At 38.5% G+C, this 10,962-nt stretch overlaps 1 protein-coding gene across 3 annotated transcripts in view; it reads left to right on the forward strand.

The window, feature by feature from the left end:
* Window positions 1–252: 252 nt before the first annotated feature.
* The window catches only part of LOC136835067 (teneurin-m-like), a 555,645-nt gene continuing 544,935 nt past the window's right edge, over window positions 253–10,962 (forward strand). For 2 of the 3 annotated variants that reach the window (XM_067098230.1, XM_067098249.1), the window contains exon 1: window positions 253–532. The gene's annotated coding sequence lies outside the window, so the exon portion shown is untranslated. Of the gene's footprint in view, window positions 537–10,962 lie in introns of all 3 variants that reach the window. The other variant, XM_067098240.1, reaches the window with a different exon arrangement.

The raw sequence follows: 10,962 nt of genomic DNA on the forward strand, positions 1-10,962 counted from the left end.
GATTGCCTAATGAATGTGATATTCATCATAGTCTGTCATTGCAAGAAAAAAAATGTATGAAAATCACATTATTCGTCTTTTTTTTTTCTTTGTTATCCCCGTGATTTGCTATTTTCCTTTTTTTTTCGTTCCTCGTTACATATGTTTTTTCAGCTGTCGTCGATGTGTTAAGTGATGCAAGCCAAGGTTCCGGTTTCGGTGCAAGTTGGGGTCATCGATGACTTCTTTTGTGTTGCAACGGGTACATGCATACGTCTGTTTGTCGCCCAAGGGTGTGGGACAGAGAGGCCTTTCGCGTCTATCCTGTGGCCCCCAGCAGTTAGTTCCTTTGGGTAGTGAGTGCAGAGCGGAGGTGAAAGAGAGAGTTCGCTGTTAACAGGCCTGGGGTGACTTTGTCACCACTCCGGCCCATCGTCCGTACGACCGTTTGTCATCTACTTACACCGCTGATTTGCATAAGACACCTCCGTATCTTCTGTAGAGACTGGCCCTGAATATTGGTCAACAGGTGGCACTGAAGTCTCTCTCTTGAGTAGGTACTACTTATATATATATATATTATTGTACTCGTTTTAATGGCCGTATGTAAGACATGTTAAAAATGAAATGAAAACGGTGCATGATCTGAGCGATTTTTTGAGATTGTATCTGTTTTAGCTTATGCCGTGTTTGTTTTATATTTTTCTTGGTGAATTTGGTCACATTCTTCGCTCGAAAAATGTCAGTTCTAAAAGGTCATTTTTATCAAGTAAAAATTATAATTTAGCTGAGCGATGTTTAGAGATTGTAAATCGTTCGTTGTGTCTTGCTTTTCTTTTATTTTTGCGGATATGCTCAGATTCTTGAGTTGTAGAATTGGAACTGGAATATAAAATTCAGGCCAAAGGACAAGCACGGGGACCTACGAGGTCATTCAGTACTGAAAGGAAAATTCAGAGTAAAAAGGCTTTAAAGGTGTAACAGGAGGAAAATCTTGCAGTTGCACTTGTTAGTTGAGGGTGAAAAGAAAGGTGGAAGAAAGTGAATATGAATGGAGGTACAGGAAAAAGAATGGAAGGGGCTGCAGCTAGGGGCCGAAGGGCGCTGCAGAGGACCTTAAGTAATGCTTACAGTGCACCGCCTGAGGTGCACTGACGGCACTACCCCCGTACGGCGATACTTAAGTTGTGGAAAGTAATTTTCTCACGGAGTTTTAAGGACAAACCTAAGAAAGACGATATAAAAAAAATGTCAATTCACCGAAAGTGGAAGGAAGGAAGGAAGTCTTTGAGAAAAGGCCCCAAGGATTTGCCTTTATATATATACACACACATATATATATATATATATATATATATATATATATATATATATATATATATATATATATATATATATATATATACACACACAGTATATATATGCTTTATTTTTTTTTCTGGGTACTCTTTCCCTCGACTGGGCTGGTATTTTGCCGCTGGGGCATCCCGTGTCTTGATAGTTTGTTGTTAAAAGTTTGGAGTTGGGTCAAAGGACTGGTTTGTTGCCGCAGGGAGAAAACTGGGAAGGAAAACAAGGAGAGAAAAAAAAAACGGGGACTGTGTCGCTGTCATTCTTTTCGTATAAATCACCAAAACAGGATTTTTTCTTGTTTCTGTGGGTTTTTGTATGTATTGATTTCTTTTTAGTTTTGGTCTAAGTTTCCTGGTGAAGAGTGAAATCTCTCTCTCACGCTCTCCCAGCAAATAAAACTGTCACTACAGATGTATAGCGAAGGGACCTGTGTACTATGTATTTTCATTTCGCAAATTTAAAAACTAATGTTATTTACAATGACACGTAAAGACTTTCATTTAGGAAAAACAATGAGAAGTGATATAGTGAAACACCCTTAGCGTTGAGCACTATTGTCTAATAAAAAAGATATTGAAGGATTAATTTTACGAAGAACGGTCATATACCTGGAATTGTCTTGTGAACAGATGAATAGAGAGGTTTATTTGCTTTTCGATGACTCCTTTCATCAAAATGGCGAAATGCCACACAGACAAAATACCGATAAACGAACCCGCGAGACAAAACGTTTTCCTTGGCGCTAGTTTCCCCTTTAAGCCTTAGCCTTGTCTATCCGACGCTCTAGGTATATATATAGACCGTGGCAAGGTCTATACCCTTGGTCTACCCATAGGTCTTCTTACACTTAGCCAACGTTACAAACCCTGTTTTGGTTTTAGCTACTCTCTGACAGATTTAAAAAGCCGTGAAAGACTGTGAGGTATTCATGCGGAGCGGTTGCCGTCGGGTCTAATTTTGTTTTGCCGTTTCAGAGGGGTTCTTTAAAAATGGAATTGTTTCTGCCATAAATGAGGTGGTGGGGAGATAGAGAGTCGCCAGTGGCGCGGCATTAAAATCTGATTGAATTGTTAACTATGGCTGGATGGTGCTCAGCTGTTGAAGCGGCGGTTTTTATTTACGGGGCCCATTGAATCAACAGTTTGATCTTCTGGCGTTTTTATTTCCCCCCCTTTCAGTTAAATTTTTAAGACCCCCCTTTACTTTATCTCTCTCTTCTCTCTCTTGTAAAGTTATGTGTGTATGTGTACGTTTATGAAGTAACCATCTCTCTCTCTCTCTCTCTCTCTCTCTCTCTCTCTCTCTCTCTCTCTCTCTCTCTCTCTCTCTCGTTGTAAAGTTATGTGTGTATGTGTATGTTTATGAAGTAACCATCTCTCTCTCTCTCTCTCTCTCTCTCTCTCTCTCTCTCTCTCTCTCTCTCTCTCTCTCTCTCTCTCTCTCTCTCTTGTTATAAAGTTATGTGTGTATGTGCACGTTCGTGAAGTAGCCATTTCTAATGAGTAATGACTGGTCCATCCATATATTGTGTTTTCGTGTTGTTCTGGTTCGTTATCGATATATAGTGTATTTATGGTGTCATGCATAATGTATAACGCCAAAGAGCTCTACTGTAGAACAGACCCCAAAACAAAGAAATCCTGCTTCGATCCTTTTGAGTATAAGGATAGCAAAATAATCAACCTCTGGTCTTCAGTGCCAGATTGACCCCTTAAATGGAAGAAGATCACAACCCGTTTTAAATATCCAGTTTCGTTCATTTCTTCAAGGTTGTTGCAAACTTCCTTATTGGTTACTTTTGACTCCTTTTCATTTCACAAATCCGTGTCATATTCCTGTTTTTTTTCTTCTCATGTTTGTTTTATGAGAGAATCGAGCGATGCTATTCCTTGCACATTCATTAGGTATATTTCGCAGGTTGTCATTTTTTTCTCTCAGTCTTCTGTTCATTTTCAAGTCATGCTCTAACAATATTAGTTGATGACCCGCCTATTCTGCAATGTAACCTTTCGCTACAAAATATTCATTTATTATTCATCATAATGGTGAGGAACCCAGTTAAAAACAAAAGACAAAAGCAAGAGGCAGTGCCACAGTCATGATTTAACTGTTCGGTCGAGGATGAACCTTTTATATGCCCGCAAAGAGGGCACGAGCCTGCAACGAGGGAAAGAGGCCATTAAGGGGGAAAGAGCCCACGAAGAGGGGATAAACCCACAAAGAGGGAAAGTGCCCACAAAGAAGGAAATAGTCCACAAAGAGGGAAAGAGCCCACAAAGGGGGGAAAGAGCCCATAACGAGGTCAAGAGCTCATAAAGGGGAGAAGAGCCTACAACGAATGGAAGAGCCCACAAAGAGGGGAAGAGCACACAAAGAGGAAAAGATCCCACAAAGAGGGATAGAGCCCACAAAAAGGGAAAGAGCACAAAGAGGGAAAGGACCCACAAAAGGGGAAAGAGCTCACATAGATGGATAGAGCTTACAAGGAGGAGGAGAGTCCAAAAAGAGGGAAAGAGCTCACATAGATGGATAGAGCTTACAAGGAGGAGGAGAGTCCAAAAAGAGGGAAAGAGCTCACATAGATGGATAGAGCTTACAAGGAGGAGGAGAGTCCAAAAAGAGGGAAAGAGCTCACATAGATGGATAGAGCTTACAAGGAGGAGGAGAGTCCAAAAAGAGGGAAAGAGCTCGCATAGATGGATAGAGCTTACAAGGAGGAGGAGAGTCCAAAAAGAGGGAAAGAGCTCACTAATATGGAAAGACCACAAAGGAAGAAAGACCCCTCAAAGGGAAAAAGAGCCACAAAGAGGGAAAGAGTCCATAAAGAGGGAAAGACCACAAAGAGGGGGGAAAAAGTCTAAAAACAATATTTGACAAAATTACTCTCCGAGAATTTGAACTAAATCTCAACCAACAACACACTCTTCGCCATACGCCATCCTGTCCTCTCCACCAGACGAAGTGATTCTGGTCTCTGCCCCAGGTCTGGCACCACCACCAACCCCTTCCCCTCCCCTTCCCCTCATCCCCACCCACCCCTTCCTTTTGACCGTTCCCCACCACCATCGGGTTACGCCCCCTTAATCTATTGGGCGTGAACGGAAGTCAAGATTATAAGGACAAACTCAATGTTATGAGTCCTGTTGCGCTTTTGTTGTGGTCATCCTTGCAATGAGCCAAGGTGAGAGAGAGAAAAAAGAGAGAGAGAGAGACGGAGAGAGCGTTGGTTACCATGGCCAAGTCGTAATGAGTGAGAAAGACCTCTCTATCCCGTATGCAACCTTCATTTCTAGAGGTTGGAAAATTCTCTCTCTCTCTCTCTCTCTCTCTCTCTCTCTCTCTCTCTCTCTCTCTCTCTCTCTCTCTCTCTCTCTCTCGTTTTGTTCTTTGCTTACATGTTTGGATACAGCATTTTCTGATATTCTCCAGGATTACACTATGTAATACTGCTATTCATGATTATATTTGCTCTGTTCATTTTCTTTTCCTTTTTGACAGAACATCATTCCAAAAAAAAAAGAAAGCACCAGTCAAATGTTTCTAGGTAGCTACTTTCATATTGTTACAGATTACGCAAAGAAAATACAACTGTTAGTAATAGGAATCCCCATGTTGGTATACTTCTCTGAGATTGATAATTCAGAAATACCTAAGACAGCGTTTTGTAAATCGACTTTCTTCTTTAGAGAAAGTGAGAAGAAGTCTTCCCACCAATAGGGCCTTGCTTCTCAGAAAGTTTCAAAACCATCATTTCATGGAAATGAAATGAAGTAGGTGGACTTGACCTGAAAGATTAATAACATCATGATGTTCACAGAACGTGAGAGGATGTTAATCTAATTAATGACTATATTGATACAACGTAGTATCAGCTGGTGACCACATAAAGCAGAGAAAATTGGTTAAATCCTTAAAATAGGCAGGGAGAAAGAAATAAGTACTCTTGCTGGAGAGAGAGAGAGAGAGAGAGAGAGAGAGAGAGAGAGAGAGAGAGAGAGAGAGAGAGATCAGAAATGTGAAAATGAATCATTGAAGGAAGAGGAGAACTATGCAGGAAGAGAGAGAGAGATATCAGCAGTGTGAAAATAAATCATTCAAGGAGGAGGAAAACTAACCAGGAAGGTTTCCTTGAAAGAGAGAGAGAGAGAGAGAGAGAGAGAGAGAGAGAGAGAGAGAGAGAGAGAGAGAGATCAGGAATGTAAAAATAAATAATTCAAGGATAAAAACTAACAAGGAAGGTTTCCTTGAGAGAGAGAGAGAGAGAGAGAGAGAGAGAGAGAGAGAGAGAGAGAGAGAGATCTGGAATGTAAAAACAAATCATTCAAGGAGAAAAAGTAACCAGGAAGGTTCCCTTGACCAGGACAAAATGCTTTTAACTGAGGTGAATGGCTTCCTTTTATATATGAAGTCTGCCATTAAAATACCAAACGCTTCATTTGCATTTTTGTTTCTTTTAAAATATCGTGAACCTGTTATCACTCTCTTTATTATTCTCTTTTATCCGAGTATCCAATAATCTCATGTTGCAAATCTGAATTTGCTTTATCCTTCATCATGAAAGGATTTCCATGTTAACTAATTCTGCCTCCGTTCACTGTTGCAGTGCAATTTCATCTTTCCAAGTATTTGTCGTAACAGCTCTGCGTTTTATTTAAAAGAAGCTAGTGTGTGTGTGTATAGCTAATAAATGCAACTAAAATCAAAGGAAGAAACTAACTTTTTCAAAAGTAAATATCTGACAAAATTTATATGCTTTTATGGAGATACCAGCAAGGCAAAAATTGGAAAACGGAAGAAATTAACTCTCTCATATGCAAATATCTTACGCAGTTATTACGCATATATGAAGATACTAGCATAAATGTTGGAAAGGATTCAGGTGGTTTGAAAGGGACAAGATAACTAATACAAAAATCTTTCAGCATCAGGCAGGTAGATGAAAGTGGTCCCTGCATCACTGACTGACTTACAATGTGAAACAAAAACAAGTTACAGTATTTACAACATAATAACCTACACAAGCCATGGAGAGCGTTAAGTCATAGCAGATGAAACGTTCTAAGCTATGGCGATGGTCCCAACTACTGCAATACTCTGCTAAAACAGAATCAGAGAAGGCAGAATTCTAGAGCAGCCCTGTCATTCTGAGCCAAGCGAATTCCTGTGCTTTGCAGTGGATTATTATTATTATTATTATTATTATTATTATTATTATTATTATTATTATTATTATTATTTAGATGATCCTTATTCTTATGGAACAAGCCCACAAGGGACCATTCGCTTGAAGTTCTAGCTTCCAAGGAATATGGTGTTCATTGGGAAGAAGCAACAGAAGGTAAAGGGAAATACGGAAAGGAAAGATCACGTATTAAAAAAATAAATTGACAAATTATTAAATAAATAGATAATGATGTAAATAAATATTAAAAATCAAGGAGAATTGTATTAGGGTAATAGTACATTGCATCTTCACTTGAACTTTTGAAGTTCCAATTGCACAACACCCTCAAGGAAACTGTTCCACATTCCGACAGTTGTTTTTTGGTCAAGACCGTGAGGATAGACTCACTTTCTCGTGCTGATACTCGGGATGTGGGTTTGAATCCTGCTACCGGAAATCGGAATTTACTTCATATGTCTTGCATATGGATCTAAGGCTGACAAGTGTATCCAAAAAGTGTGAAGAATTCGAAGATTTAAGAGGGTGTTGTGGCTATTACAATTCCATATATATACAGTAAAAAGTGACCTGTAGATTCTACATATACATACATGACATTATTTGCTGACTCTGGAACAAAAATTTTATGACCACCACGCTCACAATCCCCACACGATGGAGAGGAAGCCCTGCCCTACAGGACCGAGATCTTTGTAATGGCTGTAGAATATTTAATGGCCAAAGCAATCATTATTTCAGTGAAGAATTACGGGTTCATTCCCTAGTTCGTTTGATGTAAGCACAACCAATTTGAGAGAAGTAAACAGAACTCGCTGAAGAGAAACCCTCCTCTGAATCGTTCTCCTTTGCAGCGAAGCTTTTTTATTTTTTTCCTTTTTCTCTTTTTCTCTTCCTCTTTTCAGGGAAACACTTTTCCAGCGAATATTTTTCATATTTGTTAATCTTAGTATTTCACTTGTCAAAATTGCTGATAGTTTTCGAATTATATTTTAGAAATGAGGTTTTTTTTTTCCCCGAATGTCCTGTAACATTTTAGAATACTTTTTTTTAAAGTCATCACATATAACATTTCATACACAGTGTTTTCCATAGTTTGCTTCATCCTATATTAATAGAATGCAAATAGGACAGGGGAGTTTCGAATACTAATTTTCAGAGCTTTAGTAAATGCGCAGAAAAGAAACAGCAGCAAATAACCCATTCAGTCGCTTTACTGTTTCCCAAGCTTTCATTAAATGAGGGAGAAAAAACCCTTAATCGCGAATGATATGTTATAAATCGAAGTTTATTGGTCCCTCTTTCATTAAGTACGCTGATCTTTTCTAAGGGTAATTAGCATAGAAATGGGAGTTTGTGAAGTACTCGCCTCTCTTTTCTGCTCTGCTTAAATAACATCCTCTTCATACTCTTCCAGGAACTGGCCTTATTTTACTTATTTATTTGTGTATTTATTTATTTATTTCTTTATTTACTTATTCCATTAATATGAATGCTCTAGGAACCAGGCTATAAATCCGAGACTAGCAAAGATACATTCATTTTATTTCTTATATTTCACGTCTCTATATCATTACACTTCCCTAGCTGGAACGCGATAGAATAGAGCTAGTTGCCCTGGTCAATGTAAAGGGCCAACAGTCCATAAGAACTCGAAGAAAAGGTAAAAAGGAAGTCCTGTGAAAAGAAGTGGGGCAGACCTCCTTACTAAATGTATTGTTTTTTCAAGCCCTGACATTTTCTTCGGTGAATATTCTGTTTCAAGTTAGACTAGTAGTTTTTAGTTGTGTATGTGTTTATTTATTTCTTTATTTATTTGTGTTGTAGTTGGAGGCAAAAGTCATTATATAGGCTTCTAAAAGACAGGTAGGTCTCACAACCTGCATTAGAACTAGTACTGACAAAAGCATCTAAATGAACTTCCTACAAGTCATTGTTGTGCCCTTTTTTGTGCGTCAAGAATAACGGGAAAGGTGGAACATCCGCATTTTTATTATTCAAAAACTGCTGAGACTTCCTCGAATTCCATTTTACATTCGTAGGGGGAAAAGTGCACTAAAGTGAAGCTGTTGAAAGTAAAAAATCTTTTCATCTGGACAGAATCCCTCAACTTTTTTATTTATTTTTTTAAATTTTCTCTTTTGAACACGGACGACAGAAAACTGATGTTCTTTTTTCTTGTCTTCAAGAGTATCTCTTGTGTAGGATGAAGAATTGAAACAGCTCTTAGCAATAGTATTTCTTAGCTAGGATAAATAATTTAAATAGCTCTTAGCAAGAGCATGTCTTGGCTAGGATAAAGAATTCAGTCAGCTCTTAGCAAGAGTCCTTCTTGGCTACGATAAAGAATTTAAACAGCTCTTAGCAAGAGTATTTCATGGCTAGGATAAAGAATTCAGACAGCTCTTAGCTAGAGTGCTTCTTGGCTAGGATAAAGAATTTAAACAGCTCTTTGCAAGAGTATTTCTTGACTAGGATAAAGAATTTAAACAGCTCGTAGCAGTACTTCTTGGCTAGGACAAATAATTTAAATAGCTCTTAGCAAGAGCATTTCTTGGCTAGGATAAAGAACTCAGACAGCTCTTAGCAAGAGTACCTCTCGGCTAGGATAAAGAATTCAGACAGCTCTTAGCAAGAGTATTTCTTGGCTAGGACAAAGAATTTAAACAGCTCTTAGCAGGAGTACTTCTTGGCTAGGATAAAGATTTCAGACAGCTCTTAGCAAGAGTATTTCTTGGCTAGGATAAAGAATTTAAACAGCTCTTAGCAAGAGTACTTCTTGTCTAGGATAAATAAATTAAATAGCTCTTAGCGAGAGCCTTTCTTGGCTAGGATAAAGAATTTAAAGAACTCTTAGCAAGAGTATCTCTTAGCTGGGATAAGGAATTTAGATAGCTCTTAGCAAGAGTATTTCTTCGCTAGGATAAAGAACCTAAACAGCCATTAGCATTTGACACTATCTTCCTTAATTTCACCTCAATAGACGTATATCTTGGATGGTAGATATAATGGTATTTTAATTTACTGTGAGAAGTAAACAAAAACATTTTAACTACACCTAGGAGATTTTCACTGGATGATGTGGAAAGCTTCCCCAGGAATAGAAAAGTGTCCAACGAATGACGTAATACCAAAGCCCAGTTTTAAAACGATGTTTAACGCTTATCCATGAAAATGACGAAGCTGAATCCAGTGAACATCATATGAAAGCCGGTACCCGAACGAAAACTGAATATTCAAGAGGTATGTTTAGTTGGCAATTACGACTGCTACAGTTTCAATCGAAGAATTAGAATGAATAATATATAGGATCTGAATGCGTAAGAACTTTCATTTTGTATTTATGATTAATGCTGAATAATTGCGTCACAGTTATCATTAGGTTTTAGGCATATTATTTCGAGCAAGTGATTCGTTTAAAATTAAATGAAGTAAAATAAATGCGTGGGTACCGCACGACTGTTCCACGTGATGACGGATTTAAAAATCCGTATATGTATTGATATTATAATATCGGTATCAATTGTAACTAAGTATGATTAAATTCGGTTAAATGGCTGTAGTGTACAGCTGAGTCTCTCTCTCTCTCTCTCTCTCTCTCTCTCTCTCTCTCTCTCTCTCTCTCTCTCTCTGCATGTATATACGTATTTAGTATGTTAATTGTACGTATTTGCTGTACGCATGTATATTGCACCACTGGTCATTTAATATAAAACTGATTGTTTTAACTTCGATAACAGCACTTTCTTACTCTTCATTAAATCCTTTTGAATGTTTGATGTCAAAATTCTTTGAATTGTCGATGCCATATGTCGTTATTTTCCCCCTTGACCTAACTTCTCCACTGACCTAACAGTTTCCCCACCTGACATAACATTTTTTCTTCTTGACTTAACAGTTCCCGACCTAACAATTCCCCACCTGACATAACATTTTTTCCCTGACCTATCAGTTTCCCCACCTGGGGAAACTGTTAGGTCAGGAAAAAATGTTGTCAGCTGGGGAAACTGTTAGGTCAGGGGAAAAATTGTTATGTCAAGACGGGAAATTGTTAGGTCAGGGAAAAAATGTTGTCAGGTGGGGAAACTGTTAGGTCAGGGAAAAAAATGTTATGCCAGATGGGGAAACTGTTAGGTCAGGGAAAAAATGTTATGTCAGGAGGGGAGACTTTTAGGTCAGGAAAAATAATGTTATGTCAGGTGGGGAAACTGTTAGGACAGGGAAAAAATGTTATGTCTGGCGGAGTAACTGTTAGGTCTGGGAAAAAATGTTATGTCAGGTTGGGGAACTTTTAGGTCAGGAAAAAATGTTATGTCAGGCGGGGAAACTGTCAGGTAAGGGAAAAATTGATGTCAGGTGGGGAAACTGTTTGGTCAGGGAAAAAATGTTAAATCAGGTGGGGAAACTGTTAGGTCAGGGAAAAAATGTTTTGTCAGGTGGGGAAACTG

Source organism: Macrobrachium rosenbergii, chromosome 4 (genome assembly GCF_040412425.1).
Source record: "Macrobrachium rosenbergii isolate ZJJX-2024 chromosome 4, ASM4041242v1, whole genome shotgun sequence".
Lineage (NCBI taxonomy): Eukaryota > Metazoa > Arthropoda > Malacostraca > Decapoda > Palaemonidae > Macrobrachium > Macrobrachium rosenbergii.